General features: G+C 40.8%; 1 protein-coding gene across 6 annotated transcripts in view; it reads right to left on the bottom strand.

The window, feature by feature from the left end:
* Positions 1-16,152, bottom strand: part of ctnnd2b (catenin (cadherin-associated protein), delta 2b) — a 202,160-nt gene extending 186,008 nt beyond the window's left edge. For 4 of the 6 annotated variants that reach the window (XM_006802752.2, XM_006802755.2, XM_006802756.2 and 1 more), the window contains exon 1: positions 15,847-16,152. The gene's annotated coding sequence lies outside the window, so the exon portion shown is untranslated. Of the gene's footprint in view, positions 1-8,552; positions 8,627-9,557; positions 9,594-15,846 lie in introns of those variants that run through there. The other 2 variants (XM_035912958.2, XM_087831502.1) reach the window with 1 other exon arrangement.
* Positions 16,153-16,368: the final 216 nt, after the last annotated feature.

Genomic DNA, 16,368 nt, shown 5'->3' with positions numbered 1-16,368 from the left:
TCTGGCAACAGATGTACAAAATTCTGGCAACAGATGTGCTCAAATCTGGCAGCAGATTTAACAGAGCTCAGAGGGTGGACATATGAAATTATCTGCAACATGCTTTAATAATCTGTCAACAAAAGACCACTAAGCTCTAAACCAAGGCTAAGGTTTTAGTTTTTACAATAATATTAAATATCCATTTTCTCCAGCCAGCTGCTCTGTCGTGGCTTACAAACTATAATCATATCATCTAAACTATTATGATGGTTTAAACTAGCAGTGAACCCCAAACATTTTCTATTCTCAGGAGAAATTCCATAATGTTGTAATCTACAACAGAATTACAAAAACTTCTATAATCCCAATGCCACTACAGGAGCATCTCCTCAATTATCTATTTTCTTCCAGAGATAGAAAACCATTCACACCTTCAGTCTATTTAGAATCGCCATTATCCTAACCACAAGCATGCCTTTGGACTATGGGAGGAAGCTCGAGTACCTGTAGAGAACCTACACAGAGAACACGCAAACTCCACACAGAAAGGCCTCACATATGATTTCAACCCAAGGACCATCTTGTTGTGAGGCTACATTGCTATCCACCACACCACCACATCCCAGATACTGTAGGGGATCACAATAGAAGGGGCTTCTAAAAACCTTAAACTTGACATTAAGTGGCCTGTTGCTCTATAACTTAATTTCCTCCTTAACTCCCATCATAATCGTTGTTCATGAGCAGAAGGTGGCACAAAAAATATGAGTCTTACAAAACTGCGTAAAGGGAGTACAACTTCATGCTCCAACACTGTTTGGACACTGCACTGTTAGATCTTTGAAACTGAGGCTTTTTGAAGTTAAAGCTGGGAAAATAAATGCAAAAATAGATACATATATATATGTATAAATAAAATAAACACAGGGTGTAATAGTGGAAGCAGATAAACATGCAAAATGAAAGACCATGCAAACCTTTCAAGATTTAAAGGAAAACATTTAAAAAAAAGATCGAGTGAAACCGACTTTGAAGCCGCCCTGCTGTAGAACTAGAAGATGGAGATGTGGAAATTTTGAGAGGCCACAACAACTGTTAAGCTCAAAATTATAGCTGTGTCGAGATGAATGCCTCCTCTGTGAAACATTTCAAAACACAATATATTTTGATTAACAAGTTGACTGAAATAAGTGGAGGGCATACATAGCCAGTAAAATAGGTGACGTCAGTCAGATGACCAGGGTCGGACACAAACACGTGGCTCTAATGTTCTAGGGCACCATGACTCCTTTTGGAAGTAATTCTTTGACAATCAAATGTAATGAGTGTTTATATAAATGTAAGGAAGAGGCCATTGTTGTCTGATCAGTGTCTTAACTGTTAAGACAAGTTAATGGTGAATACTGCGTTATTTCCCTGCCACAAATCAATGGAATTAATCAATTTTGCTCAAAGGCTAAGATAAGTAAGGACACACTGTCTTTTTGTTACTATAGCAGCTGAGAGGAGTACAAATGCAGAATTCCCAGCTCTAACTCACATATTGAAGCACATGGTGTGCAGTATGTTAGCCAGCTGAGCGAAAATCTCGGTGGGAATTGTCCCTTAGCCAATAAACTGCAAAGTCTCTTCGTCTCTCAGTCAGACACAATACTTAGTCATTAGTGAGACGCTTAGCTCAACCTGACTAATCCCTATTAGTCAAACTTAAAACGTCTGAGAAAAAATATTTCCTTGGAGTTGCAGTCAGGAGCACATTCTGGGTAGTAAGGAGCATAATGGTCTTATTTATTTTGTCTAGCAAACAGAGTGTCTGATAGCTGATTCACTTCATTTACATCTGTTTCCCAGTTGCAAATGTCCTGTTTATTCTCTGTCTTCAAAGCTGTTTAAAATACTTCAGTCTCTGCTTCGTCTCAGATGTGCCGATGAAAATCTTTAAAAAGTCTGAGCTGCATTATAATCAGTTTCCAAATTCCCAAAGAGTCTGGGTTAAAAATAACCTCGAACGTAAAGGAAAATATGATGATGGAAAAACATTACTGTTATTAAAATGTGAATTGGATTTTAGCTTTCATATAGCCGGCTCATTCACTAAATGGTTGGCTAAGGTGGTCCTCTATTGATTGCTCCTGTGTGCTTCTCTGGCCAGGCAGATCAATGACAACACTCATTTCAGCCAATCCCAAATCCAGAGCACTGCACTAACAGTGCGGGTGTGGTGGGGAGGGACGACTTTGACGGGCACTGACTGGAAACAGCATTCTCATTATTTGCACTGCTTGTTTTGCATCTAAACCTCTCATAACAAGACCTTTACAGCTAATTACCCCTCTTAATGTTTCCAGCAAAATAAAAATAATATCCAGAGGGGGGAAAAACACAATTGTATTACAATTTTGTCTTCATTCTGGTTGTTCGGTGTGAGCGTACCAAGCATTCATTAATGGCAATGACTGATAGATCAGTAAACCTGATGACTCACGTTATGTTCAATTGTCAGCTGTCTGGAGACATAATCTGCTGACAATAAGTTATATCTGGCATATGTGGTTGCTCTCTTATGACAAACATGATGCCATCTTGGGCACTATAATAAAGATGGCAGGGCAACATGGCGGCTTCCACAAACCAATACATGCTTTTATGTATTTGTAATGGATTAACTCTTAAGTTTATGAGAATTAGAATCTGTGTATATTTAAGAGTTCAATGTGCTTATTCTGTTAAACAACCACATGCACACACAAAATAAACTTGTTGCACTGTTGTACATGGGTTGTAGATGGACATGCGGAGTGGTCTCAGTGGCACTGGACTCGTGCACTTTGGAAGACCTGCGCAGAGACTGACAACTCGGTGACGTCAAAGCGCAGAGGTGGGCAGTCAAGTCTTGCACGTTGACGTAAGGAACCCTTGCTACAGTTTTGCCTGTCTGCTAAAGGAAAGCAGCACTGCAAAAAGAGTAACCAGTTTTTCTCAGTAATCATGTTTTCAAAACTGCTGAAAGCTGAAACAGTAACTGACAATAATAACATTACATTAACACAATGCAGCTTGACAGCCAAAAACTTATTATGCCAGCCTCCAGGTGCTTGCTTGAAGCAGAGGTGAGGTAACTTTACTCTTTTCTACTTCACATCCACATTTCAAACTTGTAATCACTAAAACGATGACTCAAGTGACATCCCTTTGGGCAATTTATCAGTCTTTGTGCTTCCCAAGGGCTTCACCGTAGACAGTAGATACATAGCCCTTAAGCAACAATGAACATTTTCTGAAATAGTTCAGTGTTTGGGAACAACTGGGAGTAGCAGTAGCAAATATACTGGGAATGCATGTAACAATTGCAAGTCGGCTCACAGAGAGAACACGGTTGCAACAGCAACCTGTGCAATGCTGTTGTGTCTTTGTAACATACTATTTTTAAATATCGTTTGGGACAAACTGGTGGCTGTCTGACCGTGCATTTAAGCATTGTCGGTCCACCATCCATCCTCTCCAAATAGCTGTGCACTACATTATCTGAGCTACTCCACAACTGTTCATTATGGATGCTCTTGTGTGTGAATAAAATGGCTTTTGCCTATGAGCATAAGCCACAGGTAAGAGCCACACACATCACAAAGATGCCCAGTCTTTCTAGAACGCGATGAGGGTTCAGCTGAAGTGTGGCCTACATATGCAGTTTTCTTTGTGCTACATTTGGCCTTGCCTAACAGTGTTGGGTCCGCCTGCAACTCAACCACGTGTCCGTTTCATAAAGGCCAGATGGGCATTGTGACATTTGAGGTCATGTCTGGCCTACAGAACATTTGCCAATACCGTGCCTGTCATGGTAAAAGTAGCCCAGATTAGGCCCAAATGTATCCACTATCTGGGATTAACTCTGGATACAGAGAAAAACGCTACTACGGCTAGGTTGGAGCTTTTCCAACCTCACTACTTTAAAGAACAGAGTAGATCTATCAACATGGAGGTCCACGCTGCTGCCTCAAATCTTTGGTTTGCAGCTGCCTGAATGGGACGCCGAAGTGCTGAGCAAACCTTTAAGATAAAGAGGAGATTAGTGACTGTCAGGGCGCTGGCTGGATGTGAGTACAGTGAATGAAGAGGCATTAAAGCCAGACAAAGCAGCACCCAACTGGCCAGACGCCACTTCCTCTACCACACGTGTACACACACACAGACACACACACACACACACTCTTAGAAAACTGCAGGCAAGCAACTGCTGGCAAAGGGTTCGAAATTAATGAGCACTCGGGGCACCAAAATGCCCTTTAAAGTTTAAAAAATGCTTAGGACATAAAAACTGTCAGAAAGAGAACAGATAACACTGCCCTCCATTTTTGAAGAACTCCTTTGCTTTTCATCCTCGGCACATTTAATTGGTGGTGTGGTCATTTTTATTTTTTTATCGCATTTAATAGCCACTTAAGGGGATTTTTTTTTCCTTTGCAGCACATCGAAAGCGTTATCGGTCACAAAATAATCAAGGACACTGCACTGACACCATGCAGTCTGTAACAGACCCCACACAAACCACACTGTCAGCAAAAAAGGAAACTAAGCAATGGAGGAGTGGAAGGTGGAGTGGCTGGGACAACCTACAGTGTTTATTCACCAACAAAAGCCATTAGGAGCACACAAAAAAAGTAACAATAAGAAAAAAAGGGGGGGCAGGAACGTCCTCTGTAACAGCACTGATTTAACACGTGAAAAGTCAGTATGCATATATCCTCTGCCGCTTCCAAAGAACCCAGGCGGTGGAGTAAAGCAGAGTGAGAACTGCTCTCAACAGGGTGATAAGTGTTGAATGGGTGTTTGACCACAATGTGTCATTTTTTTTAATTATTAATTTTTTTAGCTTTACAGCTCCAAAAGCTTTGCATGCTTTCTCCCGGCAGCATTAAAGATAGAAAGCTCATTCGTAATTATGTAAGGCCCACTTACTCGTAAGAGTGAGAACAAAGAGCGGCTGTCAGGCTGCAGTCGACGGTCCTCCAACGCCCACCGAGTCAAAAAAACACAACAACACACACATGCAAAGAAGCGAGGGCACGCAATCTAAATCTAAATTACATGTGGGTAAACACAAGACAAGAGCTGCTTCCTTTGTTGGGACAATAGAGCATCACTGCCTTTATGTGTGTGAGTGTGCAGTGGAGGGTAAATAGAGGGCAGAATATGAGCATGCAAGAATTTAACACCCCCCCCCCGAAGAACAAAATGAAATGAAATGGACATCGACTGGGAAGACAAGTTTACTTCTCTTGTTTTCTGCAGTCAGAAACCCTGACGCCCGGTTCAAAATCAAGTGATGATGCGTTATTTACTAAATCTTCCATGCAGTATAACGTAATAGCATTTTTCTGTGATGCAGCAAATTCAAACTAGAACAAACTATGATAATTTCTTTAAATAGGTTGACTGTAAATGTGGACTATCACTTGTTAGCTGTTGTGCATTTGGTTGGGACTTGAATTAGCACAAAAGTGAGCCTGATATCAGACAGAATTCTCAATCTTTTTCTCAGCTAGTTACACACTGACTCCAGCCTAACCAGGGAGGGGAATCAGAATCAGAATCAGAAAGACTCGGGCATTAGGTTCTCCCTAAACAATGATTAGATGCTAATGTTTCTTTCTGAATACTGTCCACACTGATGCATCCCATTATCTTTTGGGGTATTTTTCCATAAGGGGGAGCAGAGCAGTGGAAAACCAGGTCCTGTTCTTTCATCTGTTGTTCATTAGCCTTGGTGGTGTCAAAAACAAGTGAACACTCATAACTATTGGGTCTCTATATTTAATACCTTTTCAGAGATACATAACGTTACATTTGATCGTTCTGCTCTAACGGCTATCTTTGGAGTGATACCTCAAAACGTCACTTTCTCAAAATACGATTTGAGGTCTATTGCCTTTGCTTCACTCATTAAGTCACCTTGTACTTTTAGGATGGAAACAGGAAGCTCCTCCCACACATGAACAGTGGCTTGCTCATGAGGTTTTTGCATTTGGTAAAGATGAGATATACACTGGCAGGTTCAACCACCAAATTTCTTTTGGGGTATTGTAAATACTGAACAGCAAAGTATTGTATATTCAAAGTTTTGTATTAACATGCTGTTGTAACTTAAAATAATTTTTTTATTTAAAAAAAAAAAGAAAAAAAGTGAACACTACCCTGTCACGGTCACAAATTAAGGATGCTTGAAGGCAGGTTCACAATACCATTAATCCCACCTGTGGCGCTCATTGGACTGCGTTTTACTTCAAATGTATTGGAACTAACTATGAATGAACTAACAAGGTAAGAGCCTTCTGTTCACTCTACTACAGGCTGAACAGAAGTCTTTTCTAATCTCACTGTTAAAACAACCATTTCAAAGCCCACAACCATTATGATAAATATTTTTTAGCATTGTTAAACATATTGCCAAAAAGTACATTTCACACGCAACATAAAACAGCAAAGTCCAGGGGGGCAACTCTCCCACCCACCTACTCACTGTCTCCCTCACACACTCCAAGCTAATTGGGAGTCGCCCCTCGCTGACCTCCCCTCACGCACAAAAAGAGTCATCGCCATGACAGCAGAGTCTTGCTCATTATCCCCAACAAGGGTCTGCCTTGTTAGAGCATAAACTGCCACGCCGTACCTGGCTGACATCACAGAAAAACCCGACTCCATGTTGCCACAGCAACCACAACTCGGCAACCACGATTTGCCGGCGTTTTACTCCGTGGGGGATTGATTGGGTGAGCAATGCAGTGAAAGGTGGATTAGGAGTATTATTGTTTCCCTCGGTGCAGAGGGAAATGCAAGGTCTGAGCTTTGCCAGACACAAAGAGAACGGTGGACTCGTTGAAACAATGATGAGAGCACTGGCCCCAACTTGGCTTAACACAGAGATGAAAGATGCCTCTCATTTATCCATTACTCATTAATTTGCTAATGTGCTGCAGTGATTAAAAAGTAGTGCGATGGCCTTCTGGCTGAGCAGGCTGCGGCTTGCTCCATGTGGTTACTAAATTGAACTAAATGTCATTGTTTAACTGAGCACATATTCACAGCCATGGTTGCTTTTTCTCTAAAATGTCTTTTCAGTTCACAACCAGATGGGAGCCACTGCAAATGTAGGTGCAAAGCAATTTTGCTAGGAGACTTTTGCAGCTGAAACACTCGACCATCAGGTAAAATGAACAAAACTCAGGTGAAAGAATGACGCATTTGACAAACAGCCATTACCCTCTTCATGTAGCGACTGTTCTGCTCCTCTCCCCTCTTAAAGCAGAGAAGAGAAAACCACCTAAGACAGGAGAGCAAAGTGGAGCTGTTATTTGCCATCATCCATTAGCGAACCAGTCCAACCCATGAGTGAAAGCTGCAAACAGAGGATATGGTTGGTAGTCATTCAGTTAAACGCCCAAGCTGTGCTGCAGGTGCTCACACGGTGTCCAAACAGCAAATGTCAACAGCGGCACTGCAAATTTCCATGAGTGTTTCCATTTAGATACACTCAAAGTTGAGTTCTTCACTCACTAATCTGGGTTTTCGTCCTTGTAAATACAGGTAAATTCAAAGGAGACCTTCACAATGTCGCATTTTTAAACCTCAGCCTTAACACTTTGGTCAGTGGGATGTTGTGTCTGTTCAAATATTTGAAGCATTAACTTAAATGTGGGCTGTGACATACTTAAATCGAAAACCGTAAGAGTGATTCCCAGGCATGAGTGAGAGTATAAAAGTCTGGACAGAAGATTTTTTTAGAAATATTTCACTGTCTTGTGAAAGTTCACTAAAATGCGTGGGTATGAATGAGATTTCTGAGAACTTAATGACTTATCCAGTACTGGAAACTGGTGATAAATACATAATAGATAGATAAATGAGCTGACAATTTGGAAAAGTTAAGGCAGAGGCGGAGCCAGACATTTGAAACACCTGGGGCTTAACCCTAAAGGGTGGTATGCATGTGGGATTTTTTTATTTTATTTAATTTATTTATTTTTTTGGGGGGGGGGGGGGTAAGAAATGACTGAAAGATTAATTGGCTCTGTTTTGAGTTTTGTTAAAAAACGAATGACTTCATATAGGGAAAAATATATATCACATGTGCAGGACACCTTAAACTAGTTTTTTAATTAAGGAGCAAGGCAGAACAAGGTCAGGGCTGTATCAAGACACGAGGACTAAACCCCAATTCAACCAGACCCAGAACTGATCCGGAATTAAAACAGGACTACAACAGTTCAAAATCAGGAGTACTTAGGACTTAACCAAGACAGAACCAGAATCAGAACTAGATGATAGTAGCACTAAAAATCATCATAGACCTGCACTACACTTATTTTTTAATTCTACCAAAGTCCACTATTTATATTCAGAAAAGTTTATATAATTATTTAGCCTTGTTGTGCAAACAAGCCTGCATAACTTAATAAATACAGAATTTGAAAAATAACAAACCTAAAAAGAAACACTAGGTACGAGATACATGAGTACCTATGATACGGTGATACTTTTGGTAAACAACCATTTGACTAACATGTGTGTCTCACCTGCTCTTGTTCCATCTCTGTTCTGTCCCCATTCTCCATCCAGCTCTCTGTTCCTCTCTCTCTCCCTCTTTGTGCTGACAATCATCAAATATACAGTTGAAACCAGATATTTACAAACTCTTCAGATAAAAAACACTTTTTTAATTGTAACATCAAATCAGACTAAATGTTTATTTTTTTTAGATTGATAAATATAAAAAAACATATTTGTTAACTTTAAGAGTAAAGAGATAAATTGTCTGTATTTCTTAATTGTAAATGGCACCAAATTGTGTTCAAACTTGAGCCACACTTATGGATTCTTTTCCAGTTGTTTTGGTTGACATCTCTTGATTTTCCCATTTTAAAGAAACAGGCTCTGTGTTTTGCCTTATGTGCATCCACAGGTGTGCCACCAATTTACTCACATGGACTCTACTAACCTATCAGAAGCTTCTTCAGCTCAGAATGAAATCGTCTGCAGTTTTCTTATTAATTAACAATAAACTTAGTGTATATGTACTCCTAAATTTGATGAAAGTGATACAAATAGACAGCTCTGTCTCTCTTTATTCTGATATTTAACTAATTCAAAAGATATTTCAATATTTATTTATCTAAAACAAAACAAGTTTACTCTAAATTGATGTTTAACAGTAAAAAAATGTTCTTGTGTTTTCCATAAAGTGTATGTAAATATCTGGTTTAAACTGTGAATATACTGCTATACTGAGTTTTTTCTTTGAAAGAAGCTCCTTATGTCCATTCTTGTAAATCAGTACATTACTGAAACCGATTTATTTAGCCGTGGAGGGTAACAACTGAAAATATGAAATAAACACACGTAAGCGAAGACCCTCTAAGGAAACAGCATTGTTGTTGTTCAGCTTTTCATTTCGCCATTTGTTGATTCACTTGAAGAGCAAGTAACGTAATATGGTTCAAGTGATCCGTTTCATATCAATCTTTTGTGATACACCGTCATATTTACATTATTTGTACAGTACGAATGATTTGCTTTGGTACCTGGTCAAACTTCAGTTCTCCTCTGTCCGCCTAGCTCCGTTTCTCCAACAGCTCACTCGTAGGCAGCAGCTGCCCCGCCCCGCTTAGTGCCTGAGCTCGGATCATACCAATATTAGGGGGGATTTACACACAGTCGCAAATTCCCACAGTGTGCACTATGTGCTTCGAATATTGTGTGTAGTCTTTTGTTTTATACAGTTGTCAGTCAGGCATCTAACTATGAAAAAATTACACTCCAAAAGACCCCGAGCTTCTGAAAAAACAACCAGCAAGCCCAGTAAGCCACCCCCCTCCGCCACTGAGTTAAGGTAAAGGCACAAGAGAAGCCTATCACCTGCAAATGTGTGTGGATATGAGAATTTAACTGACAAGAAGTCATTAAATATCTCTGTAAAGAAGATCAGGTCAGTATTAAAGGTCATGCTAAAAACAACCAAAAAAATACAAAGAGACATATAATTTGTAACATTTTCTTTAAGGATTTTTCAATTTCAATTAAATTTTATTTCTACAGCGCCTGCAGACTCTACAGACCCTACAATAATACATACAGAGAAAAACCAAACAATCATATGACCCCCTATGAGCGAAGAACTTTAGGGACCGTGGTGAGGAAAAACTCCCTTTTAACAGGAAGAAACCTCCAGCAGAACCACGCTCAGGGAGGGGCGGGGCCATCTGCTGCGACCAGTTGGAGTGAGAGGGGTTTTTATCTCACTGTACATGAATTTCTTTCACTTTCCTCTGAGAACACAAAGTCATAGTGGCAATCGTTGATGTTTGATATATTTGTTAACTTTGTTAAATAATTCTTCATTTCTTTTTTTTGTTGCTTTAGTTTCATTTGTTCTTTAACCAGGTTTTACAAAATGCTGCCCATGGTGTTGGCACCTTGTCCTGCTTCTTGCATCTCCTGCTGTGTTTCTGCTCTGAGTGGTTCACACAATAAAGAGGTTGTTGACCAGGCAACCTATCTCTCCATCTACACACTGATGGTGGGAGGGGGAGCCTGCTGTGTGATATGAATCAGATACTGCCATGATTGGAATACAATGACCTGGCAACACAATCTCTCTCTCTCTCTCTTCTCTCTCTCTGTGTCCATGTCTCTCTCTTTTTCAGAACAAGGTTATCAACAGAGATTATCTGGTTAGGACAATGGATGTAGATAGTGAAGACTTTACCTACAATTCATAGCTCAGTTTTCCCTGTATGCCATTTTTACATCACGTTATTACTGTAATGATGGCTATGAAATTAATAGCCAGAGGAAGAGAGCTGCCCTGTGGTATGGACATGATAATGCACAAGTGAGATATTTTACTTTGTTGACAATTAGTCACTATAATAATTACAGTAGTATTAATGTCAAGAATCTGCAGAGGACATTAGTATTTTATCTGTAAATCTTACATAATATCACTATAGAGGCAAGAGAAATGATAATATAGTAATGCACCTGCAAAAGTAGGTCATACGATGTTTTATTCTAATGAATTATTTGTCAAAACCCTATATGCTATTATATAGTGTATGTATAATATGTCTAATAGAAATTGAAGACCTTTTTTTCTCTGTAATTTCATCGCTGAAGGGGCAGCTGTGGCTCTGGTGGTAGAGTGGGTCCTTTTCTATTTGGAAGGTCGGTGGATTGATCCCTGAGCCCCCCAGCCCACATGCCTTCTTACACAAGTGTGTATGCAACTGAGAGAAAGCGTTTAGGCATAGATAAAAACACTGTGTGATTTGCGGTAGAAAGTGCTTTGAGTGCTCAATTGAGTAGAAAGGCACTAAATAAGAACCAATCCACATCCCATACTTTATGTTGAGCTTTGGACAAGTCAAATTTTGAATGAACTGCCTCAGAATGCTGTGAATACTCACACTTTAAAGTGCTGAGTGTCACCAAATAAGGACCAGTCTAATAAGTCTATTTAGGTTACGCAATGTTTTAACTTAGATCTCGCTTTTGTGATAGTCACCACCTATAACAGCATGTAAATTTGCTAATACCTGGGAACATTACATTTAGGCTCGCACAGATCCCACCGGGGTGAGACACAGCCTGGTTCACCTGTGCCCGACGGATACAGCCACTTAAAACGGCTGGCTGGTCTTTGACAGGCCCATGGCCGATCCTCGGCCTTTCCCCAGCCAGTGCTGAACCTTTCCGTATAACATTGATACAGATATTTGTTTGAAGCAAATATTAACTCGAGTTTGTTCAGACTGAACGAGCAAGCCACAAGGCCAAAAGTGACACATACAGGCTACGGTTATTGCTGACTACTGCTGCTGAATATAAAAAAAGAAAAAGATTCTTTAATGGCACTGAAAATGTTTTTATACGAAAAAACAAAACCTAAATTCAAATGCCCCTTGATTATTACTATTAGCTCAAATACGTTTTGTAAAAACAGTATTTTGCACAATCGGAACAAATCTCTGAGGAATACTTACCAAATCATGTTTGGTAAGTATTCAAATCATATTCATAAATCTGTAACTTGAGCTCAGTTAGGGAAATCGTTTGATTCTGAATCTTGCACAGGAAGCAGTAATTCGAGTGTTGGATCGGTCAGTATGAGGTTATTAAAAGTTTGTCCACATCACATGCATCATCATCTGAATATAAAACCTTAATGAAGCCTGTTGAGGCTGCAGTAGCCGAGGACCATAACGGGCTCTTACTTTTCCGAGCCGTGGCAGAGTGCATCACTTTACAGACTTTACGGCTATGGGGGTCACTTGACTATCCACCATGAATCTTTAGCAATTAGGCAGAGAAATGACAAGGGGGAGGGGGGGGGGGGGGTTAGGGGCACTGAAGGGGAAGGCGTGGTGTGTTGGAGGTACACTATTATATCTCAGAGTGGCAGGTGAATGCACTCGGAAGACTGTAATGTCGCTCAGCGTGTTCAGGAAATGGAACATTTTGGAAAAAGAAGCTCTTTGATCAGTTAAATGTTGTGTGACGAGAACAGTGGCTGGCAGGTTCACCTGAGAGTGTTAAATCTGGCTTGTAGCAGTCAATAAACACAAGCTGTTTGTGTGAGCACTCTGCCGGACCAAATGAATACTGGAGACAAGGAGCTGAAACTGTAATCATGCTCATACCAGAGCTGCAACATGATAATGATATCTATAAAGCTTTACGAGGTCACTTCTGGTAAGTCACTGGTTCCAAACCTGGATGTTGGGACCCCCTGAGGGGTCATGAGATCAGTATGTGCTAGATGTTTGAAATGGAACTTTTTTATCATCTTGGCTCCCTGCAGCTGGTGACCTGGCCAGGTTGTACTCTTGCAGGAGATGCAAGGTGCAAGACAATTTTTTGCAAATATTTTTGCAAAGTACTTTCTGACAGTCAATACCTAAGCAATACAAAATTTAGCAAGTCTTTCATTCTGCAGATGACCTCGCACTCCACCATTACAAACTGCAGCTCTCGATATTAATCCTTGTTCTCTGTAGCTTTGATTAAAAACCACTAAATAACTACTACAGTATGAACTCAGATAAGAACTTCTTAGACACTAGTTGTAGTCTAAGAAGTTGGAAGATTGGATTGAGTAGGTTGGACCATAGGGAAGAAGTACTTCACAGCAAGTGAACTTTCAAAATAAAAGTGCTTTAGATTTCTTCCTTTTAAAAGGGAGTTTTTCCTTCCCACTGTTGCCAAGTGTTTGGTCAAAGGGGAATCAACCGATTAATGGGATTTTCTCTTTGTTTTTATTGGGTCTTTACCTTACAATTAAAAGTTTCTTGAGGCAACTGTTGTTGTGATCAGGTGCTGTATAACTAAAACTGAATTGACCCCAATAGTCACTGCAGCTGGCCATTAAAAAATTCCCCCCAAAAGGCTGCTTAAACCTCAGTTTTTTACAAGGTTAATTTAAGGGTTTTCAGTGCACAGGTGAGACAGATCATGTTAGATTTGCATAACCCAGCTAGCAGTTTCCCCCCTTTTTCATTCTTTCAACTATTTGAAGTTTACTAATTACTAGTTGTGGCTTCTGTAGGTTGGACCATAGGGAAGAAGTACTTCACAGCAAGTGAACTTTCAAAATAAAAGTGCTTTAGATTTCTTCCTTTTAAAAGGGAGTTTTTCCTTCCCACTGTTGCCAAGTGTTTGGTCAAAGGGGAATCAACCGATTAATGGGATTTTCTCTTTGTTTTTATTGGGTCTTTACCTTACAATTAAAAGTTTCTTGAGGCAACTGTTGTTGTGATCAGGTGCTGTATAACTAAAACTGAATTGACCCCAATAGTCACTGCAGCTGGCCATTAAAAAATTCCCCCCAAAAGGCTGCTTAAACCTCAGTTTTTTACAAGGTTAATTTAAGGGTTTTCAGTGCACAGGTGAGACAGATCATGTTAGATTTGCATAACCCAGCTAGCAGTTTCCCCCCTTTTTCATTCTTTCAACTATTTGAAGTTTACTAATTACTAGTTGTGGCTTCTGGTTACGGTTAGAAAACTGTTATTATTAGAATGGACTTGTGTATTGGTGGACTGGGCCCACCGAGTGGTAACAGGTCATCAGAAAATGCACTTCTTTTCCAAACCAAAAATGGTTTCCAAACAAAGTTTCTTTCCCTTTAAAGTACTTCGCACAGACATGTGCTACTCTATATTTTTACTGTCATAACTCCAGCAATTAATCTTGTAATTTAGCATAATCTTAAAGGTAAATGCAGCATTCAGACAACACGTTGTTCTGTTTGATGCAGCTGAAAACACACTCTATAGTGTATCATAAAAATGTTCATTTAAAAATCTAAATTTCACAAATAATTATTTTTATTTTTCAATGGGTAATGACCTCAGACCTGCAAACAAAAACTGGATGATGTAAGTGTATTTTTGTCATGTATTTTTTGCCACACCCTTTGCAGTCCCTATTTAGAAAAAAGTAACATTATTGCTGTTCTCAAATCATCCAAATGTAACTCAAAGATGACATAGTAACCCCTCTGGTTTACAGTCATTAACATGCTAACATTAACAGAAACATTAGCTAAATAACTTCACTTGGTACAAGTGCCAACAGTGTCAGCCTTTCCATTCGTTCGGTGTCATGATGAATAGTTCACCGACAGGAAACATAACTGTTACTAACTAATGGTGATTTTTTTTCCTGCACCTTCTCAATATCTCACTTCCTCATCATGAACCAATGACTGCTAAAATGATATAAGCCTGCTGACAACAAGTTACATTTCCCTGTCCTACATTATCTGCTCTGCTGGTTAACCCCCTAATGTCCATCACATTAAACTTCTTATATTGAGGCTAGCCAGCTTCTCAGTTTCAAGGGGGATCAGTGAGCGAAAGCCCTATAGTCCGTAAGAGAAAACACAGGAATTAGCCCTAGATTAGGGATCTAAACGGCCATGCAGCCCATGGTGGCTAGAGATGTACTGGTAGGCTGTGTGGGGGCTAATTCCGCCGGCAGTGGGAAACCCCACTTTCTGCCAGGTCATAGAGCAGAAATCCACAGACAACTGACAGGAGCAAACATTATTATGTTAGCTGGTGAAACACACTGATTTTTTTTGGGGGGGGGCAACGAGATGAATGACATTAATTACTCCACAGCTGAGAGCTGGAGAAACAGCCTGGGGCTGATCGAGAAAACACACTGTGGTGGTGGTGGTGCTTTTAGTGCTCAACATGGAGCACGCAGGCAGCAAGGTGCTCTTCATCCGTCCACATGCCTCAGTGATGGCTGAGGGAAACTACAATACGGAGCGTCCACACGCATCGCTCTGCAAAGACAACACAAAGATGGTGCAGCCGGCGCACGATGTGCCGCTGACACCCGTGATAATCACGCGAACATCGCTCATATTTAGGTCAGTCTGAAAGTAGCCTAATACCATTTTCACATCAGCCAGCCCCCTCCCTCCTCCGACCCCCACACTCCCCGGCCTGATGGATGGACGGCGAGTGAAGCTGAAATATGGGGGTTCCATTTTCACTCCACGATCAATGCAAGCGCACCACAGCCCTTTATCGCATCATGCCAAAAGCAAAACAGACACATACACACACGCGCGATCCACACCACGCCTCGGAATAAACTGACACAAAAAAGCAAAAAAAAAAACAACAAACATCTGGCACACACTTCGACACACACACACACACAATACAACATGCAGCCATATTCCCAGCACGCTGTCATGCTCTAGCAACAAAAAAAAAAAAATTCTAGGCATTTGCACAAATGGGAGGTGTGAGACGAGCGGAAAGAGGACTCTGGAATGACATTGCGCCTGCTTACTGTAAAATAAATTCCCTCGGGGAGGATGGAGAGCCTCCTTTTTTCCCTCTTGACTCCCCTCCTTTCCGACGTGCGAATTTCCCGAAATTCAGACCATGCAAAACAGGTAGTCAGTCATTCCACCCCTCCGAAGTATTTGGTCCTGCTCGGCGGTAGTGCGAAAGGAGAAGGCACAACCAGCATCCGAGAGAGGAGACAGCCAGCTGTGGGGAGGAAATGAGGAAGGAAGGAAGGAGCGGCCGGGCCGGAGCACTGCGCACAGGAGAGAAGGCAAGGAGAGCGGCAGAGGTGCTCTCTCTCTCTCTCTCTCTCTCGCTCTCTCGCGCTCTCTCTCTCAGTTCACAATACAACATCACCCTATCCTTGCTAGACAGACGGACAGACGGCTTGGGTACCAGAGTCCGCAGCGACACCCACTGGTGATGAGAGGAACTACAACATGGAGATGATAAGTTCCACGGAAAGGCAGCAGCAGCTGGAAGAGACAAGCATGTCTCACTTATGCAGGTACTTTTATCTTTT

Source organism: Neolamprologus brichardi, chromosome 18 (genome assembly GCF_056152115.1).
Source record: "Neolamprologus brichardi isolate AB-2024 chromosome 18, ASM5615211v1, whole genome shotgun sequence".
In the NCBI taxonomy this organism is placed as follows: Eukaryota; Metazoa; Chordata; class Actinopteri; order Cichliformes; family Cichlidae; genus Neolamprologus; species Neolamprologus brichardi.
Note: the sequence above shows the minus strand (reverse complement) of the source record. Positions and strands in the feature narration are given on the sequence as shown.